At 48.8% G+C, this 22,853-nt stretch overlaps 1 protein-coding gene and 1 long non-coding RNA gene across 4 annotated transcripts in view; one reads left to right on the top strand and one right to left on the bottom strand.

Moving 5' to 3' along the window:
• Window positions 1-22,853, top strand: part of ZNF385B (zinc finger protein 385B) — a 321,069-nt gene that overhangs the window by 113,866 nt on the left and 184,350 nt on the right. The window lies entirely within an intron of this gene.
• On the bottom strand, window positions 125-9,422 carry LOC122458146. Its single transcript, XR_006278027.1, has 3 exons — window positions 9,338-9,422; window positions 3,688-3,694; window positions 125-135 (listed from the first exon to the last, which is right to left on the bottom strand). It is a non-coding gene; the product is annotated as an uncharacterized LOC122458146 (long non-coding RNA).

Genomic DNA, 22,853 nt, shown 5'->3' with positions numbered 1-22,853 from the left:
AATGCTCTCCATGATAAAATATATCACTACCATGTCCTACCTCAAATATTCCAAGACTTTCTTCTACCATTTATTTAGTGTTTACATATTCGCCAAGCCAAGCAATAGCATCTTTAGTGGCCAAGTGGAGCTCTTCTCCCATAATGTCTATGATAAATTCCCAATAGTGGGGGGGGGTTTAGAAAACCCACCTATTGTGTTGTTTGGTGTGATAAACGAAGTGGGGGGTGGTCACTTCCTTTTATGGACATCCAGCCAGCCAGTTAGCTATAAAGTCCCTCTTGGTAGCTTTTTTCTACTGGCTTTACCTGTAAAGGGTTAAAAAGGCCCCAAGGTAAAGGGGAAAAAGTGGGCACCTGACCAAGAGAGTCAATGGGAAGACTAGAACTTTTTAAAATGGGAAAAGAAACTTTCCCTTTGTGTGTTGCCCTCAGGAAAAGAGGGGAACAGAGGGCAGCAGGAATACTGTGTAAAGCTTAAGCCAGGTATGATCATAAATCATCAGCTCATGCCTAGAATTCCTTATTTGAACTTCAAATGTGTAAGTAGATCAGAATGTTTAGCTAGACACTATCAAGTTTGTTTATTATTTTGGCTTGTGGATCTCCTCTATGCTAACCCCAGATTCTTTTGTTTTTTGTAATTTTAAATTGAACCCCCAAGAAAGCTGTTTTGGGTGTTTAATTTTTGTAATTGTTTCTTTTAAGATCTAGCAAAAAGCCTAAGTTCCAGATGTATTTTTTCCTTTTTGTTTTTAATAAAATTTACATTTAAGAACAAGATTGGACTTTTGGTGTCCTAAGAGGTTTGTGCATGTTGGTTGATTAGCTGATAGGCACAGCTAATTTCCTTTGTTTTCTTTCTCAGCTCTTCCCTGGAGGGGTGTGTGAAAGGGTTTGAGGGTACCCCACAGGGAGGAATTCCCAAGTGCTCCTTCCTGGGTTCAAAGATGGTGGCGGCGGTTTTTTTTTTTTTTATTTGGGTGGTGGCAGCGTTTACCAAGCCAAGATCAGAGAGAAGCTGTAACCTTGGGAGTTTAATGCAAACCTGGAGTGGCAAGTATTAATTCTTAAAATCCTTGTGGGCCCCTACTTCCTGCACTTGGAGTGACAGAGTGGGGATTCAGCCTTGACAGTTGGGAATGGAGTTTATCTTGGGGTTTACTTCTGGTTTTGTTTTTTGTTGCATTTAAATTATTTCAGAGGCACCCAGAGTAGCAAATGGGTGCCTGTTTGTGTTGTGCTATAAACTGCAGTAAATAACTGAGGTCTATAATTACTGACATCAAAATATCTCATGTTTATGTGCACAGAGCTGGTCTATGTAAGCACATATTCCTGTCACTGTTCACTTTGTACATCTGTTTGTTACACTCACTTGTAGTGGCTTGTCTTAATTTTTATTCTAAACAATTAAGGGCAGGACCTTTACTTCTGTGTGTTTGCTCAATACACAGGGTCAGAGTTAGCTTAATTAGTTGCCACTTTTCAAATGACAATTGCACATTTCACCAGATCCAAGGTACAATCCAGAATTCATCTTTAAAGTAGTGTTTTTCCCTTGTAAGTGTGAATTATATGTGCCAGTTCCCTCCCAGTTCACAGTTATTGGTTTGCCTGTGGTGGTGATAGGTGGGTTTTTTTTCTGGTCTGTTCAAGTGTCAATGGTTCTTAAATTGTAAAGATTATTTTTGCAGCTGACTGAATATACAATGTCCTGTCTACATAGGAAAGTGTTACCAGTTATACAAGTATAGTTCCCCCTGTGTGGATTCTTATTCAAATATAAAATCTTGCTTTTGTTTAGCTTAAATCCTTTCCCAAGCAACAGAACCTAAACTGTCAAAAGTAGCTCTTTTACTGGAATATGTGGGGATGGGTGGGAGTTATACTGATAACTCATATCAGTTTCAATATAGTTTCATACAAAAAAAAAATCTTTCCTAGATTGGAAACAATGGACCAAATCCTGAAAATATAGGACATAGGACAGCGTAAGGACTTTAGGGATTGACCCCATGTGAATTGAAGGTGTATAATTCCCAGTGAGATAGGAGTCTGGAAAGTTATAAAAAGGAGAGAGAAAATAAAAGCATAGTGGTTTTCTGTTGGTTGTCTCCTTGCTTTAGCATCAAAGATTCAGGACTGTGAGTTACCATCTTTCTCTCCTTCCTGAACTACACCAGCCTGTTATGTTTGATTATTAATCATATTTTTAAAATTCAAAGACAAATTGATTTATTTTAACTTATCATTGTCACACTGGATCTTCAGAATTTTTTTTTTTTTAAGAATAGATGTTTTAAAATGCCTCTCAACTATAAGTTAAATTTCAATATTGTGGATATGCCAAGTCATATTTCACCTTTATGATATGTGGCAGAGCTCTGACCTTGTCCCATGGGTCCCATGCTTCCAGGTGGTTTATGCTAGCTTCAGAGGTTCACTGCAACCCTACACATAGCCCTTCTCTCTCTAGGGCCAGGGATACAGTTTACTGAGCCCTTTTCATCATAAGCCAGCAATGGAGGTTGGTGAGAGAATTCCCAGTCTCTGTTGCTCCTATGGCCTCATGCCAAAACAGTTTAGCTTCCTGTCCTGCCAGGGGCCTGTTTTCCCCCTCCCAGGAGGTGTTTCCATAGTGGTGGGTTGGGGGGAAGCCAGGCCTGCCCTCTACTCTGGGTTCTGGCCCAGGGACCCTAATGGTCACAGCTGTTGGCTGCCAACCTTTTACTGCCAGAGTTGCTACATTTCCCTGGGCCACTTTCCCACAGCTCTCCTGCTTCTCACTTCTTCACCCTTACCTTAGGGCTCCCTTACCAATGACTTGAGGGTGTCTTCATTAACCAGCCCTTCAGCCACACTTCTGCTCCTCTCTGCCTGACTGGAGAGAGCCCTTTTATATTATCAGAGGGGCCTTAATTAGTCAGGTGGTCACATTAGCTTAATGACCTCATCTGATTCTTTGCAGGTTAATTGGAGTCAGGTGTTCTCATTAGCCTGGAGCAACCCCTGCTCTGGTCAGTCAGGGAACAGAAAACTGTTAATCCAGTGGCCAGTAGACCTGCCCTCTGCTGAACCCGACTGGCCAGGAGGGAGACTGCTGCTGGCCGTTGGGCTCTTGCTGCTGCTGCCACTGCTGCTCCCTTGGCTGGGCCAGACATCACCCACCCTCCTTCTCTGCTACCTGGCTGCTAGCCAGCTGCTGGACCCCCCTCCCCCACCCTTGGGTGCTGCTACTGCTCCAACTGCAGCCCCTGGTGGGGGGGGGGGCTGCTGGCTCACTCCCCAGAGGAAGGGAGTGAGGGACCCCAGTCCCAGCTGTTGCTGCTGTGAACACCATGACCACCACGACCACCACCTGTGAGGGGTCCTTTCTGCCTGCCTAGCTACTGGAATTGCTGGAGCTGCTGCTGCCGCCCTTGCTGCCTGGGAGCTGCTGGACCCTAGAGGAGGAAGAGGAAGAGGACCTTCAGCTATTGGGGAAGCGCGCAGAGACTCTATGGACCACTGTGGAGGGGACCATGAAGGACTGTGTAACTTTCGAACTGTGCTCTGGTGGTGGAGGTTTTGACTGTGTTTGTGGGGACACAGAGGTTGTGGTGTGGAGCTGCCCCCTGACCCATCTGCATCCCCCCAACTCCCACCACAAGCACTGCCCTCTCCACTACCCCCATTGGCTGTTTACCACTTGCCTTAGCTCCTGCCTCTGGACTCAGCTGCTTGCTTGGCTTGCCAATTGCCAAATTTCCACACTGACTTTGTGCAAGTGCATGTGGGGCCCCCCCCCAGACTGCCCACCCCATAGCTTTGCCCCTTGCTACCTGCCCATTTGCCCCTTGCAGCCTTTTGCCCTTCCCCTTTACCCTAGCCCCCTTACTAACTTCAGTTTGTTTGCCTGCCCTGCCTGTTTCCCTCTGCAGCCTTTATTTGTTTGGCCCGCCCCAGCCTCTGAAGCTAGCCCCTTGGTTTCCCTGTCCTACCTCCAGCCCGCTTAGCCCCTTGCTCTGTGCGCCCATGCCCCTTCCCATGCGCTTGTGCCACTCCCCATTTTAGTTTGAACCCCCTTCACTGCACCCCCCAATGTTGTTGTATCCCCCGCTCCTTGAGTGCAGCAGGAGGAGCTGGAATCCCGCCCTGTGTCGGTGATTGACCCCTAGCCCCTGATTTGCCCCCCGTCCAGCCCACCCCTTTTGGTGCCCTCCTCCCCTGCCTGCAGCCTAGCAGGGACAAGTGGTCGACCTGCTTCCCCTTTCCCCTCCTCTCTTTGGTGTTTTTTTTTTCCCCTTCCCTCCCTGCTCATGATGGCAGGAGACAATGTGGGTGGGCTCCCTCCAGAAGACCCCGCTGCCCCTCCCCCACTTGCCGGCCCGTTCCCCCCCCCGAGCCTCTAGATCTGCTGCCACAGCTGAACCACCTGCTACTGCCCCCGCTGGGGCGCCGGCAGCAGTGGACACCAGGATGACCTCCACTGCTGCCACATCCCTTGCCCCTTCTGACTCTGGGGAAGCCCCCCCAGCTGGCAGGAAGGGCCAGGGTAAAAGGAAGCGTAAGGGCCCTTTAAAAAAAATCAAGCCCTCCATGGGAGGGGCTGCCCGGCCATCGGCCATGGCGAGGGTGATGGGGCCCCCGGCCATTGTGGCGGCTTCCAAAATATATGGCAAGGTCGTTTTCTTCTTAGGATCAGAGGCCGCTGCCCAGGAGGCGGTGGAGAAGGGCCTGGCGGTGGGGGGGGGGGGGAGTGTTCATCCCCCTAGAGCCGCTAGAGTACCTGGGCGACCGCCTGGTCCTGACCTCCGTCCCTCCTTTCCTTCCCAATGCTGCCCTATTACCCACTCTCTCCACCCTGGGGAAACCCATCTCCATTGTTAGCCCTTTCCCACTGGGCTGCAAAGACCCCGCCCTTCATCACGTCCTCTCGTTCCACAGGCAGGTGCAGTTTTAATTGCCACTGGCGGCGTGTGACGGAGAGGCACTCGAGGGGTCATATCAGGGGGCCCCTTACCAGTTGCATTATTCAACGGGGGAGGCCCGGTGCTACTTCTGCTGAGCTATAGGGCACGTCCGGAGGGACTGCCCCTTGGCCTGGAAAGGAGGGGCATCCGGGACATCCAAGGCCCGGCAGGGCACCGGCCCTGTCATCAGCGGTGCCCCTAGCTGCCTGGCGCCCAAAGCCGCCATCCCTCCTTCCCAGCCCACCACTGCTCCCGCTTGGGCCCAAGGGGCACCTCCCCCACTATGCCCAGATGAGTGGGAAAGTCCCACCTCCGCTGCTTGCAATCTGGCATGGCCTGTGGAGGAGGGTGCGGCAGGGATACCACCGGGCATGGGAGAGGGCCCACCCCAGGGGAGATCTTCCCTCCCTCATGCTGCCCCACCATTATCCCTCCTCCCCCAAATCCCTGAGCTATCTCCCCTGACCTGACCCCTGCTAGCCAGCCCCCAGATGATGCCATGGAAGGCTGGGCCCTAGTACAGGGGAAGCGGGGCAAGTGGAAGGCTCAAGCTCTGCTTCTTCCATCCGATGCAGAGGCCCCCCGGAAGACCAGAAGGGGGAGCACCGATGCCAAGCCTTCCACTTTGCCCACTGGTGTATTCCATCCACCGGTGCCAGCTGGGGAAGATGTGTCAGCACTGGAGGGTCATATCGCCCCTCCATGGGAGTCCCTCCCCTCCGAGGCCCCCAGTGGAGCCCCTCCTGCCCCAGTGTCATCTGAAGCCCCTGTGAGCTCCGAGGCAACCGTTGTTTTGGGTGCCAATGGGGATAACCCCGAGGTGGTGGAAGGTGATCTCCCCTCCATATATGAGGAGATCAAAGCCCTGGACGACCCTTTGCCAGCGGGCCTTGATCTGGGTGACCTCACTCCGGCCCCCCCTTTCCCCATGCTCCCTCCCCCTAACTGTTGCTTCCACTCGCACCTCCAAGGAGCCCCGGACTTCTCCATCAACCCGGCCGCAGAAGGCACCCCGCTGACGGCCGTCCGAGCCTGTTGAGTCAACGGCCAGTGCCACGCGGCCAGGACCCGAGCCATCAGGGACGCCCCTCGTTGGTGTGGAGCAATTGACCTCCCTCCCAGGTGGGGGCCCTACAGAAGATAGTCCATCTCCTGATGCTATGACTGCCGAACCCCCTCCCCATCCCCCAAACCCTTGAATCTGACCAGGAAGTGCCACTGCCCAGTTGCTTGGCTGCTGGAGCCCGGAATCTCCCCTCTGCCCCTGCCCCTGATGCTGACCTTGTCCCTATCACTTCCACGTCCTGTGATGAAGTTCCTGCCCCTGGGGCTGTCTCCTTCCCCTTTCCAGTAGATGGGACCTCCAGTGGAGCAGCTTTTGTGTTTCCCTGTCCTGACCCACTAGGGCTGCTATCTTCCCTCCGTTGCCCCCTATTGACCCATGGTTGAGGCGGGCCGCGTGGCGCCAACCCATCGGGTGCACATGGGGGTCCGCCCCTTGCCTGCCCGTCTCGGTGGGCCACAGGGGCTGTGTCACGGGCCCCACCAGAGGATGGTCAGGAGCCAGTAATCCATCCCCACATGCGCTGCGAGAGGAGCTACGGGACTTTCTTGAAGACATCTGCAGCTCCCGCAACAAGGTACAGCTTGCTCTCCAGCGATGGGGGGAACTTTCATCACCACCAAAACCTCCGGGCTGCAAGGGCCCTTATTGGGAGGGTAAAAGGACCAGAAGCAGGCCACCCGCAGCCTAACCAGTGGGTCCGCAGCTTCCGTGACTCATTGCTCACCTAAGGGGGGCCGCGAGCATCCCTGCTGGCGAGGATCCCCCCCAGCCCTCCTCATGGCACCAATCATCATCGCAACATTTAATACCTGGGGCTGTAGGATGGTCTCCAGGTGCTCTCTCCTTCCTCGGGAGTGAGGGTACTCTGTGGTTTTCCTGCAGGACACCCATATGGATCCAGCTGCCGAAGACAGCTGGCGGCTGGAAGATGGGGGGACAGGGGTCTACTTTACAGCTCACAGTTCGTACGGCTGGAGTGACGACCCTGTTCTCCCCCGACCTACAACCCGAGGTGCTTGGGGGTCGCCGAGGCTGTGCCGGCTGCCTGCTGCAACCTCTGGGTCCGTATGAAGGGGCTCATAGTCAATCTCGTTAACATCTATGCCCCGACATCGGTCCCAGAGTGGCTGCGTTTCTATCAGCAGGCGTCCGCCTTCCTGGGCACCTTGGATCCTCACAAATGTCTGGTCCTGGGCTTGGACTTAAATACCACTCTCGAGGAGCAGGACCACTCGGAGATCGAGCAGTGCCTGGCCGCTGCGGACATCCTCCGGGAGATAGTCGAACACCACTCCCTGGTGGACGTTTGGTGCGACCACCACCCGGATGACATTTCAACGTTCACCTTTGTCCAGGTGGAGGCCCATCGGTTGTGCCACTCCTGGTTGGACCACATCTATTTATCATGTTTCCACCTTTCACGGGTCCACTCCTCCAGCATCCAGCCGGCCCCATTCTCTGTTCATCATCTAGCCATCATCTAACCCTCTCTCTGTGCGTAGAGGCTAGGGCCAGCCTATTGGCATTGCAACAACAGCTTGTTGAGGATGTGGGCCTCTGGCATCCTTCTGGGAGTTCTGGCTGGCCTGGCGAGGGGAATGGCATGCCTTTCCCTCAGCATGGCAGTGGTGGGACCTGGGGAAGGTGCACACCCGGCTCTTCTGCCGTGACTACACCTGGGGCGCCAGCTGATGGAGGGATGTGGCGACAGAGCAGTTGGAACGGGAGGTTTTAGAGCTGAGAGGCATCTGGCCACCAGCCCTGAGGATCCGCCCCTCTGCGGAGCGTGCAGGAGAAGCTGGAGCTCTGGACCCTTGAAGATCATCGGGCCTGGGGCACCTTTGTTTGATCCTGCATCAGTCTCCTTCGGGAGGTGGATCGCGGCTCCCGCTTCTTCTACACCTGGAGAAAAGGAGGGGGGCCAAGAAGCATGTCACTGCCTTTTGGCAGAGGACGGCACCCTCCTCATGGATCCGGTGGACGATGTGTGGGAGGGCGAGAACCTTCTATACAAGCCCTTTTCCTCCCTGGATCTGACCAATCCGGAAACACTTGCAGAGTGCTCTGGGAGGACCTTCCTATGGTCAGCGTGGGTGACTAAGATTGGCTAGAATTGCCTCTCACTCTGGCCGAGTTCTTGGAAGCCCTCCGTCGCATGCCCACCAATAAATCTCCAGACATGGACAGGCTGACTGTGGAATTGTACCGCGTGTTCTGGGACATCCTTGGCCCAGACCTAGTCACCATCTGGCCAAGTCTTTGCAGAGTGGGGTCCTCCCTCTTTCGTGCAGGTGAGCCATGCTCGCCTTATTGCCGAAGAAGGGGGACCTCCACGATTTACGAAATTGGCGTCCCATCTTGCTCCTCAGCACGGACTACAAAGTCGTAGCAAAAGCCATCTCGCTGCGGCTAGGGTCCGTGCTGGTGGATGTGGTCCGACCAGACCAGACCTACACCATCCCGGGCCACAGCATCCTTGACCACCTGTATCTGGCCCGGGACTTCTTGAACTCAGGTGTAGGGATGGGTCTGTCATTCGCCCCTCCTGTCCTTGGATCAGGAGAAGGCATTTGACAGGGTGGGGCCACGGGTATCTCCTGAGCACTCTGCGAGTGTTTAGCTTCGGACCCCAGTTTGTGGGGTTTTCTTCAGGTGCTGTATGGCTCCGCAGAGTGTCTGGTCAGGCTCAACTGGACCCTGACTGAACCAATCAGCTTTGGGCAAGGAGTATGGCAGGGGTGCCCCCTCTCGGGCCAGCTGTACATTCTGGCGATCGAGCCCTTCCTCTGTCTCCTCCATGGGAGGGTGACGGGGTTGGTGCTGCGGGAGCCGGAACTGCGGCTGGTCCTGTTGGTGTACGCCGACGACGTGCTCCTCGTGGTTCAGGACCCGAGCAACTTGGCGCGGGTGGAGGCTTGCCAGGCAATCTGTTCGGCAGCCTCTTCCGCCTCGGTCAACTGGGTCAAGAGCTCTGGCCTGGTGGTTGGGGACGGCTGGCAGGTGAGCTCTCTTTCACCCGCGCTTCAGGCCATCCGGGTTTATCTCGGCGTTACCTTTCTGCCATGCATCCCCTCTCTGCCAGAGAACTGGTACGATTTGGAGGGCAGGGTGATAGAGTGGCTCCGGAAATGGACAGGACTACTCCGGTGCCTCTCCCTTCGAGGGAGAGTGCTGGTGCTTAATCAACTAGTCCTGTCCATGCTCTGGTACTGGCTCAACACCCTGGTCCCGGCCCCGGTTTCCTGGCCAACCTCCAGACATCGATTCGGAGTTCTTTATGGTCAGACTGCACTGGATCCTCCAGGGGTTCTCCATACCCCTGGAGGAGGGAGGGGCAGGGCCTTAAGTATCTGCACACTCAGGTCCGTGTCTTCTGCCTCTAGGCCCTACAGAGGCTCCTTTATGGTGCAGGTAGTCTGAGGAGCATACTGGCTCACACACTTTCCGCAGGCTTCCGATACGACCAGCAGCTCCTTTATCTCCATCCGAGAGGGTCTTCCGGAGACCTCTCCAGGCTGCCAGTCCTTCTGCCAGAACCTTCTCCGGATCTGGAAACTGCTTTCAACGAACAGGTTCATGGCAGCCACCAAGGGGGCAGATCTCCTCGCGGAGCCCCTGCTACACAACCCCCAGCTCCGCATGCAGGTGGCGGAGTCCCTCTCTGTGCGCCAGAGGTTGGTCCTAGCAGAAGTCACAGGAGTCGGAGACCTCCTGGACTACGACCGGGGAGACTGGCTGGATCTCCTGAAGCTCACTCAGCGCATGGGGTTCTCCAGACCTCGTAGTCCCTGGCGTGTACTTCAGGAGGTGATGGCTGCTTTGCTACCCGCTGCTCACGTTTACTTCGACAGGGTCCTGCATGAGGGTGCACCCCGCCCATCCTCCACCCCACGCCCGCCAGACCTTTTCATCGGATCCCTGCCCCATGAACCCAACCGACCTCCCCCACCCCTTCACCGTGAGCCAGCTGCATGAGCTGCAGCCAGTCTACTTCCAGACCGTGCCAAAGAAACATCTATACATGCTTGTGCTCCACATCCCTCAAGTCCTCACCCTCGCATCCCACCTCGATACAAAACGGCAGGATCTCCTGCCACCTCTGGAGGGTGAGGAGCCCCAGTGGGCCAGCCTATACTCCACCTTGGTCCCGAGGCCTGCCGGGAATATCAGTTGGCAGCTCCCTCATGGAGCCGTGAACACGGGTGTGTACTTGGCGCAGTTTACTCCTATCCCAGATACCTGCCCCTTTTGCGGCGTGAGGGAAACCCTGGCACACACATACCTGGAGTGTGCCAGGCTGCAGCCCCTATGCCGGCTCCTCACAAATACCTTGTTACGTTTTTGGTTGCAATTTTCCCTTCACCTTCTTATTTATGTACTCCGTATCCGTGGCCCCACAAAGTTGCGGGACCTCCTGGTCAACCTCCTTCTGGCCCTAGCTAAAATGGCCATCTATAAAACCAGAGTGATGAGGTTGGCCGATGGAGTCTCCTGTGACTGTGGGGCCTATTTCCGATCCTCCGTCCGTTCATGTATCCGGGCAGAGTTCCTCTGGGCGGCATCCACCAACTCCCTTGAAGCCTTTGAGGAGCAGTGGGCGCTGTCCGGGGTTCTCTGCTCAGTGTCCCCGTCTGATTCCCTTTGTTTGACCCTTTGACCACGCTCCTGTCCCTGTTGTTTCATTAGTTGTCCTCCATATTTATTTGGTGTCCTGGTCCTGTAGATCCCCCTCTTAGGCGGGGGGGGGGGGTTGCCTGCCCACTTCCTGGATCCCAATAAGGCTACTCTGCTGTACCCAACTGGCTTGGATCTATCACAGATAGTTTAGTCATAGGGATGATGGGTTTAACTCCATTTTCTTTTCTCAGGGATCTTTACACAGGCTATATTCTTAATAGGTTATAATCACTTCACACAGCCTGCAGAGATCTTTGCAAGTAGCTAATAACAATATAGACGGCAATTTTCCCTTATAGGTTGATAGCTTTAGACTTCATGAGATTTCTTGATGCTATTTTAATACCCTAGGACTGTATGCTAAATTTAGATCTTCTGTCTATTACTGGACATAACTGTTCCACTTCTCCAGATTGTGGTAAATTTAGTCACTATACTTTCATCCAGCATTGCAACTTGCAGTGTGTGTGTTTAAACAAGTAACTCCACACATATAAAGCTACAAATCCCCAGACAATTCACTGGGTGTTTTTTCAAGAGTAAAGGCTACAGGAAAGGCCTTTACTGTATTTGATGACAAGTGTTAATTTAACATTCCTGTGATATTTTTTATCTCAATTGTTTGACATAAGGCTTTCTTTTCCAGTTTAGCTTGGGAGGTAGGGCCAAATGCATCCCTGATGTAACTATTGAAACCAACTGAGTTGCACTAGGGATGAGTTTGGCCGAGAATGCCTATTTAAATAGACAATTGAATGTTATTACTGTCATTCATAGGAAGGCTGAGCTCTCAACTGGAATAAAGTATGTTTACAACAACTGGAAAGAATATATTAATATCATGTCATTGACAGCTGACATTATTAGCTGTCAAAAAGAGGTCTGATAGCTTTCAGTAGCAGATGTACATACAGTAGCACAAAATATACAGCATTTACCATGACACTAGTTGTTGCAAAAATGGCTGAGATTAAGCACATTTTCTCTTGCTACGCTTTGTTTGGGAGTTCTTGGGAACCATCAGTTTGGGTCTATGGCCAGCTAATGCTCAAAGGGGGATATGGGGTTTCTCCTCTTAGGGAGACATGGGCAGTTTTCCCATGATAAGGCAAGGTTTAAGCTCTGCCAAAAGAACAGTTCTGAGGCCATGCTTCAGAAGCAATATTTTGATGCTAATAATGCCAACCTTTTTATAACTCTGGCTTTGTATAACATGCTATTTTTGTGTGCAAGGTTGATGAGAGGTTGTGGCAAAGCAGCTCTGGCATTACCTAGAGCTAGAGTCCTCAGATTTCAATTTGTTTTTTAAACCTGGCTGCGGTACAAAGGCAGCACTTATCTCATTGGTCAATCATCTTCTGTTGGCAAAGGTCAAACACTAAGTGCTTGTGTTGATTCTTTGATGCAAATGAATGCGAGTTGCTGACTTGGTTGCAAACTTCGGCAGGGATAGGCAAAGTAGTAAGTGTGTGTTTCTCTGTTATTACTTCTGAGATCGCTAAGAGGAAGTTGTTGGATTGTTGCTTAGCTGCTCTGAAATTCTCACGTGGGACCTTGCAAGGTTCTGTTCTGTCATCACTCCTATGCAATGTCTATTTGAAGCCTCCAGTAGAGTGATTTGGGCTGCAGTGGCATCAGTGTATTGAAAATAGAGAGAGTGCAGTCTTTTGGCTTTTTCAGTGTCTGACTCATTCTGGGGCTTAGATGAGGGGTTGCTGACTGAAGCTCAAACCAGAGAAGATAAAATGGATACTGATTGGCTGAGAGAAGCACTGGGAGGAGATGGCAGAGCTAATATCTACCCCCTTGATTGAGAAGGTTCGCCTGCCATTTGCCTGTACAAGGTGTACAATCTAGAAATCCTCTTGGTTTTCTGGTTGCTTTATAAAGAAATAATCAAGAGTGTTTAGTAAGGAGGTTGCAGCCTTTCATTTCAGATGTAGTCTTTTATGATTTACCAACTACATATTGGATTACTGCAATACACTGTACGTGAGGCTTCCTCTGGAGACCACCTGGAAGCCTTCTATTAGTGCAGAATGAAGCTGCCCACTTAATTAGCCATGTTTCTCACTAGTAGCTGATAGCCACTGAGCTCTGTATCCTACACTGACATCCAGTTTGTTTCCATGTACAACTCCAGGTGTTAATTTTGAGAAATAAAGCTCCATATGGCCTCAGTCCTGTCTTAGAGAGAGTCTTTATGTTGCATCTTCAGTTTATTTTAACTGAATCATTCAAGCTAACAGGTTCCAGAATTACACATCTGGGGGGAGGTATATTCTGTAACAAGCTGCTGTGCAGGCCCTCGTTCCTCCCGTTGGTCTGAAAGAGCCAAAGTTCTTTGACTTTCAGGGTACACTGCAAGACCTAGTTATTTACACAGGCTTTTCCCCACCTGGATGATGATATAAATTGTTGTTACTTCTATCTATATTTTCCTTTTCAATAGAAATGTTATCAGTGTCCTATAGCTACTCAGAGTTCTTCTATCCTTTATCCCCTTTGCTTTATGTGATCAATCAATAGTCTTAAAACTACAATTGAAACATACCTTTGATTTGGCTGTATGTATATACATTGTTTAGATTTTATTAAGTGAACCTATAACTTTAAAATGGGCAACTCTGCAGTTTTCACATCTGGTTTCTGATGGACTTGGAAAAGAATGTTTAGGAAAAAATTAGTTATTAATATATCCATTTATTTTTATAATTTAGACTATCAAACTGGGAGGGGGAAATTACATGCAACTCAACTCTTAAGTTTAACCCTTTTGTTGCTAGTCCTCCACTGCACCTACTGTGGTGCCATCTTTCCATTAAAATCAGTGAAATAATAGAATATCTAATGTGTTCAATAGAACAGCAGGTGCAATTGACCTACCTGGAACATGTGGAAGCAGTAAAAATAGTGCCCTACTTTTAAATAATTGCAGCTAGTTTCAAGAAGAAATATGGGTTTAAAAAAAAAGTAAATGAAGGAATTTATTTTAACTGGTAATATATAGTACAATAGTAGTACAATAAAGAAGTGTAAAATATTATGTCAATCTGTTAAAGATACAAATACCTGTGTATTAAAAAATAAAAAACGTACCATTATTGTTTTGCTACATTCAACTGCATTTGATGTTAGTGATGTTGTGGTGCTGCAAACTGCATCGGGCAGAGGGGCTCACAGATGACATCATTGGAATGTCTTATGGTATAGGGGTCCAACAATACAGAAAAGCTTCCAGGACTTGGGTCGTAATCCATACAACCAAAAAAATCCATACAGTCAAGCGTAAGCGTAGAGTAGCAGAGACAAAAAACTCCACTGGAGCAGCAATGAGGCTGTAGTGGAGGTAAAGTAACACTGCTATTAAACTCACTCTCTTCAGTTAAGCTCCTACCTAGAGACATTTTTGCAAAAATTTTCTCACTTAAATGCTTTTGAAAATTTCCCTGATACATAAACTGAATATTTATTTACTATTATTGTATCCCAATAATGTGTACAGGGCCCATCCAAAAACCAGGCCTCTTGTTCTAGACTGTGTACAAACACACAGTGAGAGACAGTCCTTGCCCTAAAAAGCTTCCTGTCTAAATTCTAGACTTTCCCAGGGCATGTTCACTTGCTGAAAAGTTTTGTAATGTGCTCACTATCTTGTGTGTGTGTGTGTGTGTGTGTGTGTGTGTGTGTGAGAGAGAGAGAGAGAGAGAGAGGAGTTTTGAAAGAAAACTATATAGCCCCAAACTGGGAGTTGTCTATTTTTCTTCCACTTCAGGCGGTAATACATATAGAGATTTTATAAACATGGAATCTAGTATAAACTGGGGAATGTACTTTGTTTAAATTCTCTTGGTATTAGGCAGTGATCCCTTTTTTGTCTGTTTTTAATGTGGTGCTATCATTTATAAGTCTGCATGGGCTCCATCTGGTGGTCAATCTGAAGTCCCTGGCTGTGTATTTTCTCCTCTTGATTTAAAATCTTGGTCTGTCCTTTCAGCCAGGATTGGCCTTAGTGTTTTTTGTGAACTTGTGACACAGTTTTTCACCCAGTCATCCCCCCACCCCCATAACCAATTCCTCTTCACTATCCTCTGTGCCACTATGGACAGGGCTGCCCGAAGGATATTCGGTGATAGCATGCAAGATGAGTTTCGACAACCCCAATTTATCTAAAAAGAAAAGGAGTACTTGTGGCACCTTAGAGACTAACAAATTTATTAGAGCATAAGCTTTCGTGAGCTACAGCTCACTTCATCGGATGCATTTGGTGGAAAAAACAGAGGAGAGATTTATATACACACACACAGAGAACATGAAACAATGGGTTTATCATACACACTGTAAGGAGAGTGATCACTTAAGATAAGCCATCACCCACAGCAGGGGGGGGAAAGGAGGAAAATCTTCCATGGTGACAAGCAGGTAGGCTAGGATTTCCAGGTTTATGGATCTTGGGTAGCAGATAGAATAGAAACTACAGCATTTGCTCAAGAAACTCCCTGAAAAAGCACAAGAACAAATCCGCACAGACACACCCCTGGAGCCCCGACCTGGGGTATTCTATCTGCTACCCAAGATCCATAAACCTGGAAATCCTGGACGCCCCATCATCTCAGGCATTGGCACCCTGACAGCAGGATTGTCTGGCTATGTAGACTCCCTCCTCAGGCCCTTCGTTACCAGCACTCCCAGCTATCTTCGAGACACCACCGATTTCCTGAGGAAACTACAGTCCATTGGTGATCTTCCTAAAAACACCATCCTAGCCACTATGGATGTAGAAGCCCTCTACACCAACATTCCACACAAAGATGGACTACAAGCCGTCAGGAACAGTATCCCCGATACTGTCACGGCTAACCTGGTGGCAGAACTTTGTGACTTTGTCCTGACCCATAACTATTTCACATTTGGTGACAATGTATACCTTCAAATCAGCGGCACTGCGATGGGTACCCGCATGGCCCCACAGTATGCCAACATTTTTATGGCTGACTTAGAACAACGCTTCCTCAGCTCTCGTCCCCTAATGCCCCTACTCTACTTGTGCTACATTGATGACATCTTCATCATCTGGACCCATGGAAAAGAAGCTCTTGAGGAATTCCACCATGATTTCAACAATTTCCATCCCACCATCAACCTCAGCCTGGACCAGTCCACACAAGAGATCCACTTCCTGGACACTACAGTGCTAATAAGCGATGGTCACATAAACACCACCCTATATCGGAAACCTACTGACCGCTATTCCTACCTACATGCCTCTAGCTTTCATCCAGATCATACCACTCGATCCATTGTCTACAGCCAAGCGCTACGATATAACCGCATTTGCTCCAACCCCTCAGACAGAGACAAACACCTACAAGATCTCTATCATGCATTCCTACAACTACAATACCCACCTGCTGAAGTGAAGAAACAGATTGACAGAGCCAGAAGAGTACCCAGAAGTCACCTACTACAGGACAGGCCCAACAAAGAAACAACAGAGACGCCACTAGCCATCATCTTCAGCCCCCAACTAAACCTCTCCAACGCATCATCAAGGATCTACAACCTATCCTGAAGGACGAGCCTCACTCTCACAGATCTTGGGACAGACCAGTCCTTGCTTACAGACAGCCCCCCAAATCTGAAGCAATACTCACCAGCAACCACACACCACACAACAGAACCACTAACCCAGGAACCTATCCTTGCAACAAAGCCCGTTGCCAACTCTGTCCACACTCTATTCAGGGGATACCATCATAGGGCCTAATCACATCAGCCACACTATCAGAGGCTCGTTCACCTGCGCATCTACCAATGTGATATATGCCATCATGTGCCAACAATGCCCCTCTGCCATGTACATTGGCCAAACTGGACAGTCTCTACGTAAAAGAATGAATGGACACAAATCAGACGTCAAGAATTATAACATTCAAAAACCAGTTGGAGAACACTTCAATCTCTCTGGTCACTCGATCACAGACCTAAGAGGGCTATACTTCAACAAAAAGCTTCAAAAACAGACTCCAACGAGAGACTGCTGAATTGGAATTAATTTGCAAACTGGATACAATTAACTTAGGCTTGAATAGAGACTGGGAATGGATGAGTCATTACACAAAGTAAAACTATTTCCCCATGGTATTTCTCCCCCCCACCCCACCCCCCACTGTTCCTCTGATATTCTTGTTAACTGCTGGAATTAGCCTACCTGCTTGTCACCATGGAAGATTTTCCTCCTTTCCCCCCCCTGCTGTGGGTGATGGCTTATCTTAAGTGATCACTCTCCTTACAGTGTGTATGATAAACCCATTGTTTCATGTTCTCTGTGTGTGTGTATATAAATCTCTCCTCTGTTTTTTCCACCAAATGCATCCGATGAAGTGAGCTGTAGCTCACGAAAGCTTATGCTCTAATAAATTTGTTAGTCTCTAAGGTGCCATAAGTACTCCTTTTCTTTTTGCGAATACAGACTAACACGGCTGCTACTCTGAAACCCAATTTATCTGCCATTTAATAAAAAAAATACAAGAGGAATTCTTCATATCAGCACCAGCCTTCTTCTGCAGGAGATGGGGAGTCTAGCTGCTCCATGTGTAACTCATTGCCAACATTTACAACAGTTTTACAGTTGGCCAGTCTTGAAAAATCCACTCACCCGGGATAAGAGATCTTTCCAAAGCAAGGACCATCATGCTCTTTTGTACAACTTAAGTTTGTGTGTGTGTGTGTGTGTGTGTGTGTGTGTGTATGTGATAAAAATCCATCCCCATGATGTTTGTAAAGAAAACCTTACAAATGTGAACTCAGTGTAAACTGATGCGGTTTTGTTTTAAGTCGGCAGCCAATCAGCTCCCGTGCTGCTGCTGCTGCTCCCAAGTTGCAGCAGAATGAAATACTGACTAGTCTTCTCCGTGCCACTATTCAGTACCCTGCAGGAAAGAGTCAATCTGACAGGCATCAGATCAGTTGAAATTCTGCTGCTTGGGGAAGCAGCCAGAAGGTTGGGGATTAAAGTAGTAAAGAAGCGCCGCTACTCCAACCACTCTCTGCAGCTAAGATGCTTTGGGGTGGAAGTGGCAGAACAGACAATGCTCTGTTACAGTTAATTACACCATGCAACCAGCACAGTTTTTTATTTTACTCCTGTGAATAGTATCATTTAGGCATGCAGGTTTCTTTGGCTGTGTTTAGTAGGCTTCATTTTCTGCCTAGTAGGGGGTTAGTACATTCTTTTTTAATCCCTAGAAATAAGATAAAGGAATGGCAATTGCTAGGCCTTTGTGCATTGGAGGATTTTATGTATGTTTTAGCATGTTACAAACCTTAATCATGGTACTTCTGTGAGGTTGGTAAATATCTCCATTTATAAATGGTGAAACCAAGGAAGTATGTGACTTGGCTGAAGCCATAGAGACAATCAATGTGTAACCATAATTACAGTGTGGAGTTTCTTGCTCTTAACTTAAACCTTGTGTACACTGGTCTTTTTATTAATGTAGAGTACCAGTGCAAATCCCTAGTGCAGAGATAGTGTACTCCACAGTGTAAACCAAGACTTGGAAGCTAGGGTAAGCTGCTCCACCACAACTCTCGCTTTACACTGGTGCAGCATGGGCTACAGGAGGATAAAACCCCTGGGGGAGAGAAGGCCTTAGTCTAATAGACCAAGCTCCCTCTCAGGCTATTGAGCTGCCTGTTGTGGCCAGAGGAGGACACACTGATGCTCAGCAGACAAAACTGGTTCAACTGTGTAAAGTCAGCTGGGTGGAAGTCGGCAGTAGTTTTACAGCGACAGCACTAACCCCACAACTGAAAATTGGTCTAGGGTTCTTCAAATGGATATGTGTGAAATGGAGATTGTCTTGAGATTTCCACGATCACAAATCACTGAAAATCCCTAGCTGCAGCCCCTGAATGCCAGCACTCCCTGTGGCTGAATCCAGAATGCCAAAGTCAAACCTCAGAGAAGTGTTTTAATTAACAAAACTGTTTTCTGTTTTATTCTACTAGAATAGAGTAAAATAAATCTTACTGTTTTTCTAAGCAAACAGAAAACCTGTTTCATAGTGTATATTTTTCAAGTGCAAAAGAACTTAAGGCCTTGTCTTCACTAAGAGGGATTTGCCAGTGTAGCTATACTGGTATGACCATGGTCACACTGGTATAATTGCATCCACATTAGGGCTCATAGCTATGTCAGTACAAAAAAAAAAATTCAGATCCCTAAGCAACATAGTGATACCAGTTTAACTGAAGTGTATATCAGGCCTAAGCTCCTAATTTAAGGGCCTGACTTGCATGGTGCTGATGCAGTGACCTGACCAGGCTACGCTATGCTAACTGTAAGGAGAGGTTGAGGCAAACAAAGTCAAAGGGGTTAACTTTAAATTTTTAGAACTCTATTAGGAAAAACCCAAACATTGTATCAGAAGGATAAGTAATAGAGAACATTTCCCAAGACTATTTACAATAATACCAACCTATTAACCTTTGTGAACTTGAACTTGCTACTCCTTACTCTGTGCAATTTAATACCAAACACATGATCATCAAGAACAAAAGACATTACCCAACAATATACTTTCAGTTCAGAATCAACTTTTCCTCTCCTTGGCTATAAATCCAGCTCCACTCTTGTGGTGCTGTTCATTGCTTTCCTTCATCTTGAAGTGCGCTTTAGGCTATGTCTATACTAGAGAGCTTACAGCAGCATAGCTATACCAATGCAGCTCCACTGCTGTAAGGTCTCTCGGGTAGCCGCTCAATGCCAACAGGAGAGCTCTCTCCTGTCGGCTATAATTAAACACCCCAATGAGCAGTGGTAGCTATGTCAGCGGGAGAAGTTCTCCCAATGACTTAGCACTGTGCACTCTACCACTTATGCCAGAGTATCTTGTGTTGCTCAGGGGGGTGGAATATTCACACGCCTGAGCATCATAAGTTTTGCTGACATAAGTGCTCGCGTAGACATGGCTTCATATTGGATGTTCCAGTGGCCGTAACCTTTTTGTACAGATTTTATGCACAAATGGTTTTTTTCACCTAGTGGGCCCTCACTTGTCCATTAGACACTTTTGAAATGTATTTCTCCAATAGATGTTCCCACAGTCATTCTCTGTTCATATACTTTAGATCGGGGTCATTCCAAAGACTGTACGTGAGCCCATTTTTAATGGCATGCTGCTGCCTGCTGGGGTAGCAGCAGCGTGCCATTAAAAATCCTGGCCTGGCCCGGCCCAGCCCGTTCTTCTCCATCCCTCCCTGCTGGCTGATCAGCTGATGGCCCTTGCGAGGGGGTGGGGGAGGAGCGGGGCCAGCGTGCTCACTGCTCCCGGCGGCGGCAGAGAAGAAGCGGGGGCAGAACCTTGGAGAAGAGGGGTGGAAGCGGGGCATACCTTCTCCAGCCCCCTGCCGTGAGCAACCCATGACCCCTGCCCACACCCCTAGCCCTCTGTCCTGACCCCCCCCTCACACACACCCAGCCCTCTGCCCTGACCCCCCCTCACACACACCCAGCCTTCTGCTTGACCACCCCTCCCACACACATCCAGGTCCCCCACACCCATGCCCTAACACCTGCACCCCCCCACAGGCCCCCAGCCCTCTGCCCTGACTCTTGCAGCTCCCCCATGCACCCCCACATCCCCACCCCCTCCCTGAGCACCAAACAGGGGCTCCTGCACCCCTCCCGCCCACATTCCCACCTGCACCCTCCCACCGAATGGGAGCTCCCAGGTACGCACTCCACACCCAGACCTCCTGCCCCAACCCTGAGCCCCCTCTCTCATTTTAGCTCCTGGCCAGACCCTATACCCCAACCCCCAGCCTGCTCCTTCACCCCCAGCCCCGTGCTCAGTTCACTCCTGCCCTCAGTTCAGTGCAGAGAGAGAGAAAGAGAATGGGCCAGAACCAGGGAAAAGGTAGGTACTCGCTGTATATGGGCAGGGCTTGGACCCCAGACCGGCAGCAGGCTGAGCGGGTCCAGCAGCCAGGATCCAGGCTGACAGGAGCCGGCAGATGGAACCCCTGAGTGGCAGCGGGCTAAGCCGCTCAGCCCACTGCCAGTCTGGGGTCCCAGTCGCCGGCCCCGCACAGCCCGCTGCCGGTCTGGGGTTCTGGCTGCCGGCCCCTTGCCAGCTGGCGTCCTGGCTGCAGGCCCCGCTCAGCCCACTGCTGGCCTAAGTGAACGGAACCCCAGACCAGCAGCGGGTTGAGCGGGCCGGCAGCATAAGATCAACATTTTAACTTAATTTTAAATGAAGCTTCTTAAACGTTTTGAAAACCTTGTTTATTTTACAATACAACAATAGTTTAGTTATATAATATAGACTTTTATAGGGAGAGAGATCTTCTAAAAAAAACATTAAAATGTATTACCAGCATGTGAAACCTTAAATTAAAGTGAATAAATGAAGACTCGGCACACCACTTCTGAAAGGTTGCCAACCCCTGCTTTAGATTCTTGGACTTCCTGTTTACTATTTTTAGGCTCTTTTTTCATCTAACACAACTTTTTGATCAAGTTCCTTTTTTGCCAGTTATATTTCCTTCCAGTTTTTCCCCCTTGATTCATTCTCTCTCTTTCTCTCTCTCTGTGAGATATCTGTAGGCTTTATTTCTCTCTGTGACGGGCTGGATCACAGAAATCCCCTTGGGAACTGCCAGCTGATGTGCCAAGACTACTTCTGCCCCTGCTTTCCCTGCCCTCCCAGCTTGGGACTTCAGTGTCCTGCCTGGTCTGAGCCAGACCCTCTAGCCTGCTGCAAACCCTGACCCAGGTCTGAACCACATCCCCTAACAGCTGTAGGCTTAAACTGAAAGCAGTTTAGGAAGTGTTCCTGTCTTTAACACTTAGATGCCCAACTCGCAATGGGGTCCAAACCCTAAATAAATCAGTTTTACCCTGTATAAAACTTATACAGGGTAAACTCATAAATTGTTCACGCTCTATAACACTGATAGAGAGAGATGCACAGTTGTTTGCCCCCCCCCTCCAGGTATTAATACATCCTCTGGATTAATTAATAAGTAAAAAGTGATTTTATTAAAGAAAGAAAGTAGGATTTAAGTGGTTCCAATTAGTAACAGAGAGAACAAAATGAACTACCAAGCAAAATAAAATAAAACATGCAAGTCTAAGTCTAGTACAGTAATAAAACTGAATACAGATAAAATCTCACCCTTAGAGGAATTCTAATAGGCTTCCTTTTACAGACTAGTCTCCTTCTAGTCTGGGTCCAGCAATCACTCACATCCCCTGTAGTTACTGTCCTTTGTTCCAGTTTCTTTCGGGTATCCTTGGGGGTGGAGAGGCTATCTCTTTAGCCAGCTGAAGACAAAATGGAGGGGTATCCCACAGGCCTAAATAGACTTTTTCTTGTGGGTGGAGACCCCCACCTCTCTACTATGCAAAGTCCAGCTCCAAGATGGAATTTTGGAGTCTCCTGGGCAAGTCACATGTCCATGCATGACTCAGTTTTTACAGGCAGCAGCCATTGCTTACCTGCTACCTTCAATATCCTCATGTAGACTTCTTATGTGGATTGGAGTCTTCCAAGATCCATTTTCCCTTAAGTGTGACTTGATTGGGCACTTAATTTGTACATTCCTTTCTCAAGAAGCTGACCAAATGCTTTACAAAGGTTACTTAAAAATCAAGCCAGTACACAGCCAATGTTCATAACTTCAAACACAAATATGATACATGCATACAAATAGGATTAATAGATTTGGTAGATCACAACCTTTACAGAGATGTTACATGGCATATGTAGCATAAAACATATTCCAGTTATGTCATATATACATTCATAAGCATATTTCCATAAAACCTTATTGGGGGCTCCGTCACACTCTCTACTTCCCTTCTCTATTGGCCTCTGCTCACATACCCAGATCTATTTTTTCTGCTTTTCTTGACCTGACATCTTCCTGTTTTCCTTCTTCCCTCCTCTTCACTTCCCAGTCCCTTGCTTTTATCTCCTGTTCTTTTGTTTTATCATCTCATCTCCCACCCCAGCTGTGGTTCATCCTCTCATTCAGCATCATGATTCTTTTCTTTCCCTCCGTCTTCTCTAACAGCCTTTTCCAGCTGTCCCCTTTTGGGTGGACTCCAGGCCTCCTCCCCAGCTCAAGCTGCTCTCTCACTGGTGT

Source organism: Dermochelys coriacea, chromosome 11 (assembly GCF_009764565.3).
Source record: "Dermochelys coriacea isolate rDerCor1 chromosome 11, rDerCor1.pri.v4, whole genome shotgun sequence".
In the NCBI taxonomy this organism is placed as follows: Eukaryota; Metazoa; Chordata; order Testudines; family Dermochelyidae; genus Dermochelys; species Dermochelys coriacea.
The sequence above is the reverse complement of the archived record's forward strand: the minus strand, read 5'-3'. Positions and strand labels throughout refer to the sequence as shown.